This window comes from Chiloscyllium plagiosum, chromosome 12 (genome assembly GCF_004010195.1).
Source record: "Chiloscyllium plagiosum isolate BGI_BamShark_2017 chromosome 12, ASM401019v2, whole genome shotgun sequence".
Classification (NCBI taxonomy): Eukaryota; Metazoa; Chordata; class Chondrichthyes; order Orectolobiformes; family Hemiscylliidae; genus Chiloscyllium; species Chiloscyllium plagiosum.
The window spans coordinates 22729591-22748808 of NC_057721.1; positions in this window are offsets into that span (position 1 = coordinate 22729591).

A 19218-nucleotide genomic window follows, 5' to 3' on the forward strand; every position below is an offset into this window, starting at 1 on the left:
GTTCATAGCTCCTTGAAAGTGGAGTTGCAGGTAGGTTGGATAGTGAAGAAGACATTTGGTATGCTTTCCTTTATTGGTCAGAGTATTGAGTACAGGAGTTAGGAAGTCATGTTGCGGCTGTACAGGACATTGGTTAGGCCACTGTTGGAATATTGCATGCAATTCTGGTCTCCTTCCTATCAGAAAGATGTTGTGAAACTTGAAAGGGTTCAGAAAAGATTTACAAGGATATTGCCAGGGTTGGAGGATTTGAGCTATAAGGAGAGGCTGAACAGGCTGGGGCTGTGTTCCCTGGAACAACGGAGGCTGAGGGGTGACCTTATAGAGGTTTACAAATTTATAAGGGGCATGGATAGGATAAATAGGCAAAGGCTTTTCCCTGCAGTCGGGGAGTCCAGAACTAGAGGGCATAGGTTGAGGGTCAAAGGGGAAAGATATAAAAGAGACCTAAGGAGCAACTTTTTCACGCAGAGGGTGGTACGTGTATGGAATGAGCTGCCAGAGGAAGTGGTGGAGGCTGGTACAATTGCAACATTTAAAAAGCATTTGGATGGGTTTATGAATAGGAAGGGTTTGGAGGGAAACCGGCCGGGTGCTGGCAGGTGGGACTAGATTGGGTTGGGATATCTGGTTGACATGGACGGGTTGGACCGAAGGATCTGTTTCCATGCTGTACATCTCTATGACTCTATGAGTGTTACATTTTGCCAATTTGCAGTTAAAGTGTGAGCTGTCTAATCCACAATGATCCAGGATGAATTTTCTTGTGTGATATTCTCTTTTCACTTCATAATAAAGATGTTGGCTGCATTTCTCTCAGAATTTCACAGCAATTGAATTGGATGGGTTTGCCACTGGTGAGATATTGCAGCATAGATACCACTTTCCCCATACCTGAAGCCCAGCAGCACACTACTTCGAACTCTGAAAACAAGGAATGACCCCTTATCTTACAGTTCTCAGTACTGCAAATGTTGCAGGTAAAGGCAAGCTAAATCCTGCTTCCACACCAGGGTATGGTGGGGAAGAGGACAGAGCAGTCCTCCTTCTTGCTGTCTGCCAAAGAAGGCCACAACAATAGACCCAGCCAGCCTGGACAAAAATTGCAACAGGAGTTGGTGCTGCGAAAAGGGACGTCCAGCAATTTCCCAAGACATTCAACAATATTCTGTGATCTGCAAGGGTAAGTGCCACTATCTTCTCAGTGCCACCTTATCCCACAGTGCCACCACTCACTCCAACTCTGCCTTACTGAATTCTGACTGACTCTTCCTTGCCCTTCTGTGTCAGAGAACAACTCCTCCGGCCCCCACAACATAGCTGTGGCTGTTGTTGGCTCACTCACACATGGACCTGCTTCTCTCTAAGACTCATCAGTTAGCCTCAGATAGTTCCCAGACTGTATCTGTGTTTGTCTTTTACGACTTAATCAATCTTGTGTTGAACAGGGCCAGTTTCATTATACTCAATCACTTTTCGTCCAAATAAATGTTTCCCTCCCCTGACTCTTCAAATTTCACATTTTGTTTCTGTATGACCCTCTCTTCTCAACTAATGCTGTTGTAGATTTGTTTGCAGTTGTGCTTTTCCAGCACCATACTCTTAGACGCTGTTGCAGATTTGTTCACTTGAGTTTGGACAGGCAGAACAAGGCTCTCTTTACAGCAATGAATTATAATGCTGCTCTGGAACAGTTAGTAGTGGAGTGAAATTGTTAATAGTTGGGTATAACATCTCACTGGGATATAATTATCACATGAGAATCCTGTGGTTCTATGCCAAACTTGCCATTCCTCCTTCTCAGAAAAGTTGATAAAAGCATTATCATGTTGCTGTTCTCTTGTTGGGGTTGGCACAGTGTTCGGCTGTAAGTGCCAGCTTTTGCGTTTCATGTATGTGGGCAGCCCATCTAATCTATCCAAAATTGCAAAGTAGCTCAATTTAATTGGTTCCTCTTTAAAAAGACTGCATTTAATCGCTATTTTCCCACAGCTGTGAACATCATGAGTTTGAAACTTCCACTGATAATCAATGACTGTTTCAATGCATTCTGCAAAGAATGTTTGTGAACATCTTTAGACCATCAAAAACACTGCTGTCACTTAAAAACCTGCTGCACCAGAAACCTGTCTCCAGTCCATGATCCTTTCAAGCTACTAAGCATTGTTGCCAATAATAGAAGATGAACACTTGCTATATTTGTGTGACATTTCTTTGCCCACTATTTTAGTAAATCCTCGAAGACATCTGTAATTAATGGTGGATAAGAAAGATAATTAGAGAGCATTGAGAGAAAGGTGACATTGGGAAAGATCCATTTGTTCCAGGCATGAAGAGCTTTAGTTATTGAATAGTTTGTTGAAGCTGGGACTGTTCTCTTAATAGAATAGAAGATGGAAAGGAGATATGGCACAGTTATTCAAAATCAGGAGGGAGTTGGACAGAGTGAATAGTGAGAAATTGTTTCTGTTGGTGGAAGGATTAAGCATCAAGGTTTTGAAGGGGTTAAAGGACAAGAGAGTATCAGGAGTAGGGGGAAAATCAAGATGACTTAATGCTAAGATTGCCTCTGCCACTATGAGGGTTTGAACAGAGCAGGTAAGAAAACGTTGGAAAACTTGGACAGGTGGTGAGGTCTTTCCATCCATGAACACTGTTGGAATTTAATGATGCTCTTGGAGGTGAGCTTGAAGATGGAGCAGAATGTATAATTGGGATAGAGGGACGTAGGAACAGGAGTAGTTCATTTCCTTGAAACTGTTTCCGCCATTCAGTTCCTCTATCCTTGGCTGATCTGTAAAGGTGGACTACCACACTTTGCCGACTGCATGCCGTTAAGCCCGGCTTGCAAATAGCCTTCCTGCCTAGAGGCTAACCAAGAAAGTCTTTCAGGGCCTATTCCCACACTGCTGGTATTCAACTGGGCAGGACATAGTACATTCAAGAAAGCCATTCAGCACACCCTTATGGATATTCCTGTTGCCTTTTACAGAGGGTCCCCCATTTACAGGCACATGGTGCCTGATCAAGGGACATGGCATTAGACAGGAGATGCAACTGCAGGAAGGCACCACTGGGTCTTGCTGTCTGACCTCTCCCCTACCTGGGCGAATGTGAGGACTGCAGATGCTGGAGGTCAGTGAAGATTAGAGTGGTGCTAGAAAAGCACAGCAGGTCAGGCAGCATCCGAGGAGCAGGAAAGCCATGGAAGCCCTTCCTCATGAAGGGCTTTTGCCCGAAACGTCGATTTTCCTGCTCTTCAGATGCTGCCTGACCTGCTGTGCTTTTGCAGCACCACTCTAATCTCTCCCCTACCTGTCCAATAATCCCTATCCTGTGAGCCCATCCTGCCCCACTTACCAGACTCTGCAGGATATATTAGCAATCCTCTGTATACAGCCCAGTGTAATATCAGCTCTAGCCACCACTCCTGATGACTGTACTGCAGAGTTGAGGGCCTCTGATTGGCAAATAGTTTTCAGGGTGGCTGTCAGCAATATATAAACATATCACCGTGGGGAAACTGTAAATGCTAATGGCAGTGTTCACACAGCTAACTAGGCACTTTGTTCTACCAGAACTCTGGAAACTTACTCCTAGGGACTGAAGATTTTGATGCTGAAGAGACTGGGGACAACCTGCTTTATTTTGCATCTTAAACCAACACTGGCACTTGAAAAATAAGGGACTGTTCCAGGTACGTTAGGTTGTAGGTGCCTGCACATACACTCTCCCTGAAGTTGTTTGTTTTTTAATTTCTAAGGAAGGCTTTCCAATTTTTGTGTACTGTAACACTGCTATATTTACATCAGTACATTATAGGCTCTCAAATAACACTCTCTAGTGCAGTGTCTAAGATCTCTCCCTTCCCAGGCTCACTTTAGGCTGTTTTTCTCTCATACTGGTATCAGAGCTCTGCCATCAGTTACTTCAATTTAAAGGAATTTCATTGAAATTTAATGCAGATAGCAGTGTGGTACAATCAGCCTTTCTGTCAATGCCAAGATGGCAACGCAACCATCTGTAGTAAGGTCACCGAAATCAAAATTTGCAAATGAACAGATATTGTGAAATGTAGCATGGAGATGTACAGAAATGGGTGATCTGTGAAAGAGTTCAAGGATGGAGGGCTTGAGAGGGTCAGTCAGGAAGATTGCTCTTGAAAAAGAGTGATTTTTTTTCTTTCGATGAACTCTAATGCCCAGAAATACTTGAAACCAAACAGCAGAAGCAGTCAGCTGTGCAGGTTCACTGCTGGGTCAGACAGCTGTGCAGGTTCATTGCTGGGCCAGACAGCTGTGCAGGTTCACTGCTGGGTCAGACAGCTGTGCAGGTTTATTTCTGTTTGATTCACTTCCCACATGGTCACTGAACTTGTCTTTCCTCCTTGTTTTTAAAGTGCCATTGTTTTGATCTATTCTTTTCTCAAAAATTCCAAAATAATACACAGCTTTTAAAACAGTAATTATTGCTCTTGGAATTTGAGGAAATAAGCTCCAACACTGAAAATGCCTCAAAAAAGGAGTAGCTCTTACATCCACAACTTTTCCTGTCCTCCATCTTGGATTACCCAGCTGCTCCATCTTGGATTACCCATAAATAATGAGAGTCCAGAGACAGTATGTTTCTGTTAGGGTGAAAGGCAAGGCTGATAGGTGTACAGAATGCTGGATGACTAGAGAAATTGAGGTTTTGGTCAAGAATAAAAAGGAAGCATATGTCAGGTACAGTCAGTAGGGATCGAGTGAATCCCAAGAAGAGTATAAAGGCAGTAGGAGTATACTTAAGAAGGAATATAGGAGGGAAAAAAGGGACATGAGATAGCTTTGTCAAATAGAGTTAAGATTCTACAAAGGGATACTACAAATGCATTAAGGACAAAAGAGTAACTAGGGAACGAATATGATTCCTTAAAGATCAGCAATGCCACCTATGTGTGGAACCACAGGAGATTGGGAGATACTAAATGAGTATTTTGCATTACTGTTTACAGTGGAAAGGACATGGAAGATACAGAATGTAGGGAAATAGATGGTGACATCTTGAAAAATGTCCATATTGCAGAGAAGGAGGTGTTGGACATCTTAAAATGCACAAAGGTGGATAAATCCCCAGGGCCTGATTAGCTGTACCCTAGAACTCTTTGGGAAGCTAGGGAAGTGATTGCTAGGCCCTTTGCTGAGATATTTGAATCATCGATACTCACAAGCGAGGTGCCAGAAAAGTGGAGGTTGGCTAACGTGGTGTCACTATTTAAGAAAGATGGGAAGGAAGGATACCTCAGGGTACAAAGGGACTTTGATGGAGTTTAATTTGGATAAATGTGCGGTGGCTGCATTTTGGAAAGACAAATCAGGACAGGACTTATACACTTAATGGTAATGTCCTGGAGAGTATGTCTGAACAAAGGGACCTTGGAGAGCAGGTTCATAGTTCTTTGAAAATGGAGTCCCAGGTAGATTGAGTAGTGAAGAAGGCATTTAGTATGCTTTCCATTATTGGTCAGTGCTTGGAGTTGCGGAGGTCATGTCGTGGCTGTACAGGACATTGGGTTGACCACGTTTGGAATACTGCATTCAATTCTGGTCTCCCTGCTATAGGAAAAATGTCTTGAAACTTGAATGAGTTCAGAAAAGATTTACAAGGATGTTGCCAGGGTTGGTGGGTTTGAGATATAGTGAGAGGCTGAATAGGCTGGGGGTGTTTTCCCTGGTGCATCAGACGCTGAAGGGTGACCTTATAGTGGTTTATAAAATCATGGTGAGCACAGATAAAATAAATAGCCAAGGTCTTTTCCCTGGAGTGGGGGAGTCCAAAACTAGAGGGCATAGGTTGGAGGTGAGAGTGGAAAGGTATAAAATGGACTTTAGGGATAACAATTTCATGCAGAGGTTGGTATGTGGATGGAATGAGGTGCCAGAGGAAGTGGTGTAGGCTGATACAATTACAACATTTAAAAGGCATCTGGATGGTATATGAACAGGAAGGGTTTAGAGGGATATGGGCCAAGTGCTGGCAAATGGGACGAGATTGGTTTGGCATATCTGGTCGGCATGGACGGGTTGGACCGTGCTGTACATCTCTATGACTCTGAATCAAATTGTTATTTGTGCTTTCCTGATTGGAGTTATTTTCTATATTGTGATTCTAGATCTGCTTATTTCAATGGACAAGGTAAATAGGTATATGTGCAAAGTACAGGTAAGGCATGTTTAAGGTTAAAAATATTAGTTTTTTTCAAAACATAAAAGACCACAGCCATGAAAAGTACCAGAATCTTACTTGCCCCAGTTCCCCAAAGGCTTTGAAACAATTTGTATTGGATTTAGGTAAACCAGCTATTACATTTGAGGCTAAAAATTGTGTTTAATTCCACAGGGCAAAATAAGTGGATTTCACCACTGAATGACTGTTAAGAAATTCCCCATCTCAGGAGTAATGGCCCAAAGCAATGAAAGCAATGTGTAAAGTGATGAGAAAGTGGGTAACATTGCTGCAAGCAACAGTCAATAAAAGTATTGATATTTTTATTGAGGTCATGCAGCAAGATGTGAAATCTTTGATTGTCAAGTAGGTGTTAATCATACAACTGTACTGAAACAACATTATTATGAATCAGCTAGCTCTGCCACAGAGCTTCTCAGCATTAGCGGATGCTGTTTGAACTCCTTTTCTTCATGTGCCCTGTGTCCTCAGCAGCTTCTTTGTGTTATGTGTGTTGGACCAAATTAACTGGCCATTGCCATCTTGACTTAATGCCTGGAATGGTGGTGTGGATGGGGATTGCTTATTGTATGAGAGTTGGTTGAATAGACAGGACCTGTAACCACTGGAGTTTAAAAGTATGACAGGTGCTTTTATTGAGACATAGAAAATCCTGAGGGGACTTGACATGGTGGATAATGAAGGGATGTTTAACTTTATGGAAGATTTGGGAACTAGGAGACACGGTTTAAAAGTAAGAGTTCTCCAGTTTCAGCCAGAGTTGAGTAAAATAAAATAAATAAAATCTCAAAAGTTTGAGAATCATCGGAACACTGTTTCCCCAGAGAACATTGGAGGCAGGGCCATTGAATACTTTTAAGGCAGTGGTAGATAGTCCATGAAAAAATGGGTCAAAGTTTATCAAGTAGGTGGGAACGTGGAGTTGTCGCCGCAACTGGATCAGATTTTATTGAATGACCGAGCAGGCTTGAAGGCTGATTGGCCAAGATCTGACCTTAATTTACATGCTTGTATGTATGATAGAGAGGAGGTTAACCATGAGTATTTGACCCATCCACTTCAATTATTTAGCATTACTTCAAACATTCATTTTTAGGTTTCTGCCATTGTTGAGAATGTGGCTGCTTGTGGAGCCTCCGATTAGTTATGTGATTGTTCACTATCATTCTGTGCTGGATGTGATGGGATTAACAAGTTGTGCTCTGATCCAATGATCAGTGGAGCTGCTTAGATCTGTCTGTAGCCTGATTTAATAACTGAAAACCAATTAAATGTAGCCTTTTGTTCATGATTTTGCCCACCATGAAAAATAAAGGATCAAATATATGCATATTCTCCTTTAGTAAAAAAAATCTCAACTAAACACAAATAAAACCATTATATCTGTACATTGTGCTTGTTCTCTGATAGCTAAACATGGATTTATTTCATTCAATTCCATAAGTAAATACCGAGCATATGCATCACGAGACAAGTCGATATGACATCAGATCACTTATAACTGGGATCCAGGTCAATAGAGTTAAAAAGATTTTCTCTGTACCACCTCCTGTATATAAACATATCTTAGAAAGATTTTTGATGCTCAATGACATGGATGTGGACTAATTTTTATCAACCACCATGAATTGATCTTTCTGCATAGTGGCAAGAAGACACTATACCCACAGGACAAAAGCAAATGATCAATGAAGTCCAGCTGAGTGTGTTGCAGTGAGTGAAGGTTAGGGCCAACTCAGTCAATGGACTACAGAGAGGTGAAAGCTGAAAATGTGTTGCTGGAAAAGCGCAGCAGGTCAGGCAGCATCCAAGGAACAGGATGACCTGCTGCGCTTTTTCAGCAACACATTTTCAGCTCTGATCTCCAGCATCTGCAGTCCTCACTTTTTCCCTACAGAGAGGTGAAGTCTTGTACCACATCAATAAAAGCACAGTGAAGTCAGTGACAGGAACACTGCTGAGAGGCCTGGATAGAGTAGATGTGGAGAAGATGTTTCCATCAGTAGGAGAGACTAGACCTGAGAGTCCAGCCTCAGAGTGAAGAGATAACCCTTTCAAACTGAGGTGAGGAGGACTTTCTTCGTCCAGAGAGTGGTTAAGACAGAGATAGATAGATTCTTGATTAATAAGGGGATCAAGTGTTATGGAGAGAAGGCAGGAGAATAGGATAGAGAAACCAAAGCACCATGATCGAATGGCAAAGCTGACCCAAATTGGCAAATGGCCTAATCTTGCTCCTATTTCTTACGGTCAAAACATTTAACTCTGCTTTCTTTCCATATATGCTGCCAGACCTCAGCTTCTCCAACATTTTCTGCTTTTGTTCCATTAAGGAACCCTATTGGGATGTGTTTTGCACAGCTCAATATACAGAGGATCAGGAGCTTCATGACTATTTCAGAGCTGGTCACAAGGTTTACAGAAAAGAAAGGAATGGAAAGAAAAAGGAGGTGATGGTACTGATTAAAAAAAGCACTGTAGTAATGCAGAAAGAGGAAGTTCCAGACCATTTAAGAACAAAGTTGATTCCACCCTGTCTAGCCCACAGACAATCATCCGCTGGGAAGGATTTAGAGGACCTAATCTGCAAGGAAACTGAAGAGTGTTTTAAATATCATCGAGTAGTTATAAGGGGGGACTATCATTACCTGAATATAAACTGCAATATTGGTGGTTTAATGAATGGAAAGGGTCAAGATGTTAGTATTCAGGAGAATTTCCTACAGCATCCTGATGAAGGGCTTATGCCCAAAACGACGATTCTCCTGTTCCTTGGATGCTGCCTGACCTGCTGTGCTTTACCAGCAACACATGTTCAGCTCTGATCTCCAGCATCTGCAGACCTCACTTTTTCCCTACAGCATTATGTGACCAGTCCAGCAATAAAGAAGGTATTACTAGACCTGGTTCTTGGGAAAGAAGTAGGCAGGGTAAAGCATGGAGACATGAGGCCTGCAGGTGCTGGAGATCAGAGTTGAGAGTGTGGTGCTGGAAAAGCACAGCAGGTCAGGCAGCATCCAAGAAGCAGGAAAATCGATTTTGAGGTGGGTGTAAAGGTCATAGGTTGGAGAGGAGGTTGGAGTGGATAGGTGGGAAGGAAGATTGACAGGTGGGACAGGTCATGAGGGTGGTGTTGAGCTAGAAGGTTGGAACCAGGGTAAGGTGGGGGGAGGGGAAATGAGGAAACTGATGAAGTCCACATTGATGCCCTGGGGTTGAAAGATTTTGAGGTGGAAGATAAGGCTTTCTTCCACCAGGTGTCGGGTGGTGAAGGATGGTGATGAAGGAGACCCAGGACCTACATGTCCTCGGCAGAGTGGGAAGGGAAGTTGAAATGTTCAGCCATGGGGTGGTGAGGTTGGTTGGTGCAGGTGTCCCGGAGATGTTCTCTAAAGTGCTCTGCGAGAAGGCGTCCAGTTTCCCCAATGTAGAGCAGACCACATCGGGAGTGACTGATACAATAAATGACATGTGTGGGAGTGCAGGTGAAACTTTGACAGATGTGGAAGGCTCCTTTGGGGCCTTAAAAGAGGTAAGGGGGTAGGTGTGGGTGCAGGTTTTGCAATTCCTGCGGTTGCAGGGGCAGGTTCCAAGAGGGGAGGGTGGGTTGTTGGGGGGTGTGGTCCTGACCAGGTGGTTGTGGAGGGAAAGAGGATGGAGTGGGGAGGGAAATATATCCCTGGTGGTGGGGTCCATTTGTAGGTGGCAGAAATGTTAGCAGATGATGCAATTTATGCTGAGGCTGGTGGGGTGGAAAGTGAGGACTGGGGGTTCTGTCCTTGTTGTGGTTTGAGGGGTGGGGTCCAAGGGTGGAGGTGTGGGATGTGGATGAGGTGCATTGGAGAGCACTTTCAACCATGTGGGAGGGGAAATTTTGGTCTTTAAAGAAGGAGGCCATCTGGTGTGTTCTGCCATGGAACTGGCCCTCCTGAGAGCAGATATGGTGGAGGTGGATGAATTTGGAATACTGGATAGCATTTTTGCACGAGATAGTGTGGGAGGAGGTGTAATCCAGGTAGCTGTGGGAGTCGGTGGGTTTGTAAAAAAGGTCAGTGTTGAGTTGGTCCTTGTGGATGGAGATGGAGAGGTCTAGGAAGGGGAGGGAGGTGTCAGAGATGGTCCAGGTGAATTTAAGGTCAGGGTGGAATGTTCAACCTCCTCGTGGGAGCACAAGTTGGCACCGATGCAGTCATCAATGTAGCGGAGGAAAAGGTGAGGAGTGGTGCCAATGTAACTCTGGAAGATAGATTGCTCGACATAGCCAACAAAGAGACAGGCTTAGCAGGGGCCCATACGGGTGCTGATGGCTACACCTTTCATCTGGAGGAAGTGGGAGGATTGGAAGGAGAAATTGTTGAGGATGAGGATGAGTTAAGCCAAATGAATAAGAGTGTCAGTGGAAGGGTACTGGTGGGGACGTCGGGAGAGGAAGAAACGGAGGGCTTGGAGACCCTGGTTATGGCGGATGGAGGTGTAGAGGGACTGGATGTCCAAAGATCATGTGTCAGTGGAGAAGCATTTAGGGAACAATGACCACTATGATGTAGAAAAGGACAAAAGACAATCCTGAGTAAGAATAATTAACTCAGGAGAGCTGACTTAAAAGGGCAAAAGCAGAGTGCAAGAGACGTAGGAGCAGAAATTAGGCCATTAAGCCCATCGAGTCTGCTCCACCATTCAATCATGGCTGATAGGTTTCTCAACTCCATTCTTCCGCTCTTTTTTTAGATTATTTACAGTGTGGAAACAGGCCTTTCGGCCCAACAAGTCCACACCGACCCTCCGAAGAGTAACCCACCCAGACCCATTCCCCTACATTTTACCTTCACCTAACAATATGGGCAATTTAGCATGGCCAATTCACCTGACCTACACATTTTTGGACTGTGGGAGGAAACTGGTTTCTACCTGTGACCCTTGATCCCCTTGACAATCAAGAATCTATCTACCTCAGTCTTAAAAATACTCAATGACCCGGCCTCCACAACCTTCTGTGGCAGAGAATTCCATAGATTCACCATTCTCTGACTGAAGAAGCTTCTCCTCATCTATGTTCTAAAAGTTCTTCCCCATACTCTAAGGCTATGCCCTCGGGTCCTAATCTCTCCTACCAATGGAAACACCTTTCCAACATCTGCTCTGTCAAGGCCATTCAGTATTTTTCTACTCGGTCCAGGCCATTCAGAGCTGAACCAAATAGACTGGAACAAAAGCCTGGCTGGACAAACTGTCGCTGAACATTGGATTACCTTCAAAGAAGAGCTTGTTCAGGCACAGTTGAGATTTATTCCCTTAGAAGGGGAAAGATGGGACAAACAAACCCAGAGCTCCCTTGATCAGGAAAAGGAGATAAAGATTAAGACAAAAAAGAAGAAAAGTCTGTTTTTGATAGATGTTGGATAGAAATTACATTTGGGAACCAAGTGAAATACAGAAGGTTCAAAAGGGAGGTGAGAAAGAAAATAAGAATATCAAAAGGGTATTAAAGTAAAAAGAAGCTAATATAAAGGGTAGCTCCAAAGTATTCAATAGGTAGAAAGACAGTAAAGGCCTGCAACAAGGAGGAGTAAGGTCAAATAGGAACCAAAATGAGGATTTACACATGAAAGCAGAGGCATAGCTAAAGTGTTAAATAAATCACTTATCTCTGTCTTTACTAAAGCATAAAACACTGCCAAGCCTTGGTGGCAGGACAGAACTGAGTCACTAGAAGTATTTAAAATTAATGAGGAGGTGGTATAGGATAGGTGCATAAAGTTTAGACCAGTCAGTTTAATTTTAGTGTGGGAAGCTTCTTGTAACAATTTAGGACAGAGTTAACGATCAATTATAAGTCAATGGGTTGATAAGGAAGGACCAGCATGGCTTTCTATAGGGGAAATCATGTTTAACTAACTTGCTGGAATTTTTAAAAGGCATAACAGAAAAGGTCAATGAGAATGTAGTGCTGTTGTAGGAGCGTTCATGGAAGTCCATAAGACATTTGATACTGTTCATGCAACAGACTTGAGAGAAAAGTTATTGCTTATGGAATAAAAGAGACAGTAGCGATGTAGAAACAAAATTGGCTGAGTGCTAGGAAACCAAGTAATGGCGAATTAATTTCTTTTTCATATTATATTAATGATGTAGACCTCAGGGCGCGGGGGACAATTTCAAAGTTTGCGGACAATACAAAGCTTGGGGGCATTGTAAAGTGTGAAGAAGATAGTGTGGAACTTCAAAAGGACATAGACAAGTTGGTGGAGTGTGTGGATTGGTGACAGATGGTGTTTAATGCAGAAAAGCATTTTGATAGGAAGAACACAGACAATATAAAATAAGAGGTACAATTTGAAAGGGATACAGCAAAGAGAAAGACCAGGGTATTTATTTACATAAAACATTGAAAGTGGCAGGACCTGTGAAGAACGAGGAGTAAGTTAAGCAGAGAGTATTCTTGACTTTATTAATAGGGTCAAAAGAGTACAAGAGCAAGAAGGTGATATTGAACTTGTATAAGCCTCCAGTTAGATTTCAGGGAGAAATCTGGAGTTCAATGCAGGTAAGTGTGAGGTGATTCTCTTTGGTAAGAGTAACAAAAAGATGGGGTACTGGGCTAATGGTCGGATACTTGGTAGTGTGGATGAGCAGAGGGATCTTGGTGTCCATGTACACAGATCTCTGAAAGTTGCCACCCAGGTAAATAGTGCGGTAATGAAGGCATATGGCGTACTGGCTTTTATTGGTAGAGGAATTGAGTTCTGGAGCCCTGAAGTCATGTTGCAGTTGTATAAGATTCTGGTGCGGCCACATCTGGAGTATTATGTGCAGTTTTGGCCGCCATACTATAGGAAGGATGTGGAGGCACTGGAACAGGTGCAACGTATGGAGTCAGCTATTACGAGGGGGCATAGCTTTAAATTAAGGGGTGGTAGGTATAGGATAGATGTTAAGGGTAGATTCTTTACTCAGTGAGTCATGAGTTCATGGAATGCCCAGCCAGTAGCAGTGGTGGACTCTCCCTCTTTATGGGCATTTAAGCGGGCATTGGATAGGCATATGGAGAATAGTGGGCTAGTGCAGGTTAGGTGGGCTTGGATCGGCGCAAGATCGAGGGCCTGTACTGCGCTGTATTTTTCTGTTTTTTTTCTATGTTAATATTGTGTTTACTTCTAGGTGCCACATGACAGAATACTCATTGGTGATAGTGTAGAAGAATATTTTCAGAAATGAGAAACCTCAATTATGAGGATAAATTGAAGAAAACGGGAGTATTTTCATTAGAGAGAAGCTGGAGAGAAAACTTGAAGGAATCTTCAAAACCATGAGGGAGGTGGACTGTGTAAATGGGAAGAAACTGTGTAAATGGGAAGAGGACGAGGTAACTTGCCAAAGAAGCAAATGTGCGATGAGAGAAACATTTCATTCAGCAAGTAATTAGGGTCTGGAATGCAGTGTGTGGAATTGTAGTGGAGGCAGTTTCACTTGGAGTGTTCAAAAGAGTGTTTAATGATTATTTAAATAGAAATAATGCACAGGTTTTCAGGGAAAAGACAGAAGAACGACTCATAATGATCATTCAGACACCTGGTGAAAACACAAAGGGCTGAATGGCCTTCTCCTGTGCTGTAACAATCCTATGAATTCCTAGAATTCTCAAGCTTGGATTTTGTCTACTTTGGCAGGAAGATTAAAATTTCTAACTGGCGAGAGATTGCAGATCTCAGTGGTGCAGGTGGTTCTGGGTGTCCTCATGTATGAATCTAGCTCCTTATTAATAAAAGATTCGCTCCTGTGATAATCAATTTCCTACTTGGAGGTGGATTCCCTGACCCAAAACCTTCTCCTGTTTCCCATTATCAAACCAATCTCAGCCCTGTATACTGCTTCTGTCAAGTCGATTAAATGTGTAACTGAGTCCAATCAACGAAAGGAAAAAGTTCTCACTAACAACTCAAAATGTCTTGGGCAAATGTATTCTCGTTTTACCAGCTCTAATTGGAAAGCATCATTGTAGAGCAACATAGGATGTTGCCAAGGCTGGAGGATTTGAATTATAAGGGGAGGCTGGATAAGCTAGGACTTTTTTCACTGGAGTATAGGAGGCTGAGGTGTGACCTTATATAAGCTTATAAAATCATGAGGAGCATAGATAAGGTGAATAGCAAATGTCTTTTCCTTAGGTGTAGGGGAGTTCAAAACTAGAGGGCATGGGTTAAGCATGGGAGGAGACAAATGGTTAATGACAAAGCTTTTCCCCTGTTATATCAACAATATCAGTGGACACATACATCCCTGAAAGAGACGTGAATTGAGTGAGAATGCTCAAGGATTGCTCTTAGTCCTACTACAAACAGATTGAAAGGTCAAAGTTAAAAATCACACAACATCAGGTTATAATCCAACAGGTTTATTTGGAAGCTCTACCTTTTGGAGCACTGCTCCTTCATCAGATGGTTGTGGAGTTTAAAATCGTAAGACACAGAATTTATAGCAAAAGTTTGCAGTGTGATGTAATTGAAATTATATATTTAAAAACACCTGGATACTTTGTTAAGTCTCTCATCTTTTAGAATGAACATGTTGGTTTCAATTCTTTCAAATGTAAATGTCAGAACTTTTTAAAAGTTAAATTTTCAAGTGAATTTTAATTATGCCATGTTGGCCCAGATAATGCACTGAAGGTGTGAGCTGCCCTGTCTATGCCCCAATGTTCACACTGATTCTATTTCTAAAAAAGGAATTTACAGAATCTTACATGGATTCATGCAGTTTTTGAGCAAAATAAAATGTAATTCTGCAAGTACAAATTCACCCCACAACCATATATGTGTGTGTGTGTGGATGGGTGTGTGCAGAGGGGTGTGAGTGTCAGTGAGGGAGTGTATGTATGTGTGTGAGTGTGAGTGAGTGTAAATGGATATAAGAGAGTGCATGTGTGGGTGTGAGTGTGTGAGTGTATGTGTGAGCATATGAGAGAGAGCCTGTGCGTGAGAAATGGTCTGCATGAGTATATGGATCAGTAGGAGTGTGTGTGTCTGTAGGAGTGTCTGTGTGTCTATAACAAAGTGCTTCCAAATAAACCTGTTGAACTATAACCTGTTGTGTGATTTTTAACTTTGTACACCCCAGTCTAACACTGGCACCTCCAAATCATGGAGATAAAAACAATGACTGCAGATGCTGGAAACCAGAGTCTAGATTAGAGTGGTGCTGGAAAAGCACAACAGTTCGGGCAGACATCCGAGGAGCAGTAAAATCGACGTTTCAGGCAAAAGCCCTTCATCGGTGGAAAAGAAGATAGGCAGGTAGGACAAGTCATGGGGACAGTGCTGAGCTGGAAGTTTGGAACTGGGGTGAGGTGGGGGAAGGGGAAATGAGGAAACTGTTGAAGTCCACATTGATGCTCTGGGTTGAAGTGTTCCGAGGCGGAAGATGAGGCGTTCTTCCTCCAGGTGTCTAGCGGTGAGGGAGCAGCGGTGAAGGAGGCCCAGGACTTCCATGTCCTCGGCAGAGTGGGAGGGGGAGTTGAAATATTGGACCACAGGATGGTGTGGTTGACTGGTGCGGGTGTCCCAGAGATGTTCCCTAAAGCGCTCTGCTAGGAGGTGTCCAGTCTCCCCAATGTAGAGGAGACCGCATCGGGAGCAACGGATACAATAAATGATATTAGTGGATGTGCAGGTAAAACTTTGATGGATGTGGAAGGCTCCTTTAGGGCCTTGGATGGAGGTGAGGGAGGTGGTGTGGGCACAGGTTTTGCAATTCCTGTGGTGGCAGGGGAAGGTGCCAGGATGGGAGGGTGGGTTGTAGGGGGCCATGGACCTAACCAGGTAGTCAAGGAGGGAAGGCGGAAAGGGGTGGGGAGGGAAATATATCCCTGGTGGTGGGGTCTGTTTGGAGGTGGCGCAAACGTCGGCGGATGATTTGGTTTATGCGAAGGTTGGTAGGGGGGAAGGTGAGCACCAGGGGCGTTCTGTCCTTGTTACGGTTGGAGGGGTGAGGTCTGAGGGCGGAGGTGCAGGTGTGGACGAGATGAGTTGGAGGGCATCTTTAACCACGTGGAAAGGGAAATTGCGGTCTCTAAAGAAGGAGGCCATCTGGTGTGCTCTGTGGTGGAACTGGTCCTCCTGGGAGCAGATACAGCAGAGGCAGAGGAATTGGGAATACGGGATGGCATTTTTGCAGGAGGTAGGGTGGGAAGAAAGAGGTGGGGAGTGGTGCCGGTGTAATTACGGAAGATCGACTGTTCTACGTAGCCAACAAAGAGACAGGCATAGCTGGGGCCCATACCGGTGCCCATGGCTACCCCTTTGGTCTGGAGGAAGTGGGAGGATTCGAAGGAGAAATTGTTAAAGGTGAGGACCAGTTCAGCCAGATGAATGAGAGTGTCGGTGGAAGGGTACTGTTGGGGACGTCGGGAGAGGAAGAAATGGTGGGTTTGGAGGCTCTGGTCATGGCGGATGGAGGTGTAGAGGGATTGGATATCCATGGTGAAGATGAAGCATTGGGTGTCAGCTGAATCAAATTATTCTTTATCCTTGTATGGAAAACAAAGTGTTTCTTTTGCAACAATGGAACATGAAGCTGCCATACTTTCTCACAAAATGTCAAAGGATAGAGCAAGCCTTGAACAAAGTGAAAAGTTTAATTAGTCCCAGAGGAGAGTCATTACTTTACCGTGACATTTCTATTCTCAGTGTAATGTGCTCTGCACAACATTCAGTAATTCAGTTTATATTCAGTCTGATACTGCCCAATGTTCTTTGCCAAATGTTCATCCAGTTCTGTTTAAAGGTGTTGATTGGTACATCATTAACTGCTCCACGTGGAACACCTTGTAGTGCAGGTGCTACTCTTACAGTGAGTGGATCTATTGTGGAAAAACAGTACAATATTCACCTGCAGGAGTTTGGGTTCTGGATTAGTGGTGCTGGAAAAGCACAGCCCTGCTTTTTACCTAGAATTTATAACTTGCCCAGAGTAGCTTTCAAAAAGACATGCATAGTTTGAACAGAATTGGTCCAACCCTGGGATGTGTGTGTGACAAATTACTGATAGGTGTAAATGAGAGAACCTCACATACTGTTGCAGATGCCTCATAGCTGCTCACAATGGCCATTCAAAGTCAAGTCCAGAAAACCAAAAGTAGTAATAAACAACAGGTCAACAGGAATTGAACATTGAGAGGGCCAGATAAATCAGTAGATTATCTTCTTGGTTCACAGGACACTAATGCTAAGAACAGACAAGAATATAATTGGTAGTACCAAGAAAAACAGCGAAAAAGTTTAAACAAGATTTCTGAGGATAAGGAATTGGCTTCCAAGACTGAAGCATTGCCAAAACAAAAAAACATTGCCTCAAATCCAGAATTAGAACAGAAAATGATGAAGTGCATACCAGGTAAATCAGCAAATGAGGAGAGAAAAAGCAGATATAACATTCCATCGCAATAATAAAAACAAATGAAAGCAAGTTCCAACATACAGTTGGAAAATAAATTACATTTCCCTCTCCTCCGTTCTGAATGCATTTGTTCATTCTTCCTCATTTCAACATTCAGCTGTAGCAGATGTGATACCTGTTTATTTATCTAATACACCAAAAGCAGAGCCATGGGCATTCTCCTTACCTGTGAGAAATCAACTAGGAGAAAGTGAGGACTGCAGATGCTGGAGATCAGAGCTAAAAAATGAGTTGCTGGAAAAGTGCAGCAGGTCAGGCAGCATCCAAGGAGCAGGAGAATCGACGTTTCGGGAAGAAGGGCTTATGCCCGAAACGTCGATTCTCCTGCTCCTTGGATGCTGCCTGACCTGCTGCACTTTTCCAGCAACACATTTTTCAGCATGTGAGAAATCAATTTGAACATAACTCCTTTGATTAAGTTCACTGTCATTTGTTCATTGAAAGGTGTTTTTTTTTCTTTAGGTGAATGAAACACAGAGGAAGTGACTGTCTTTCCAAACCCATCCACTTGGTCCTCTATTCTGCCCACGACTACCCTCAATTTTAAACTTGTCCTCCCATTTCCCCTGTGATCACTAGCCATTTGCTTCCAGTATTCCTCCAATCTAACTCAATAAAACCCAACAACACCAGGTTATAGTCCAGCTTTCGAAGCACTGCTTCTTCATCAGGTGGTTGTGGAGCAGAATCATAAGACACAGCCTTTATAGCAACAGGATTGCAGTGTCATGGAATGTAATATTAAACTAATTTAGATTGAGTCTTTCATCTTTTAGAATGATCATATTAGTTTTGGTACCTTCATATGTAAATCCCAGAACTTTTTTAAAGTTCCATTCTCAAGATATCTTTAACGAGAGGTGCCATCTCAGCTCAGATAATGCATTGAACATACGAGGTTAAAGTCTGTCTGCGTCCCAGTGTGAGATCATGTTTCTCGCCCCCTGTTTCTCGCCCCCTGTTTCTCGCTCCCTGTTTCTCGCCCCCTGTTTCTGGCACTCTGTTTCTTGCTCTTGTTTCTAGCACTCTGTTTCTCACCCTCTGTTTCTCACCCTCTGTTTCTCACCCTCTGTTTCTCGCCCTCTATTTCTCTCCAACTGTTTCTCAACCTCTGTTTCTCACCCTTTGTTTCTTACCCTCTGTATCAGGAACTCTGTTTCTCAGCCACTACTTCTCACCCTCCGTTTCTTGCAATCTGTTTATAACCATTTGTTTCTCACCTGCTGTTTCAGGCATTCTGTTTCTTACCGTCTCTTTCTCACTCTGTATTATTCACCCTATGTTTCTCACCTTCTGTTTCTCTCCCACTGTTTCTCATCCAATGATTCTCACCCTCTGTTTCTCACCCCCTGTTTCTCACTCTATGTTCCAGACACTGACTCTCACTTTCTGTTTCTCATTCTCTCTTTCTCACCATCTGTTTCTCCCTCTCTGTTATTCTTCCTCTGTTTCTCACCCTCTGTTTCTCACTTTCTGTTTCAGGCACTCTGTTTCTCTCCCTCTGTTTCTCTCCCTCTGTTTTTCACCCTTAGTTTCTCACCC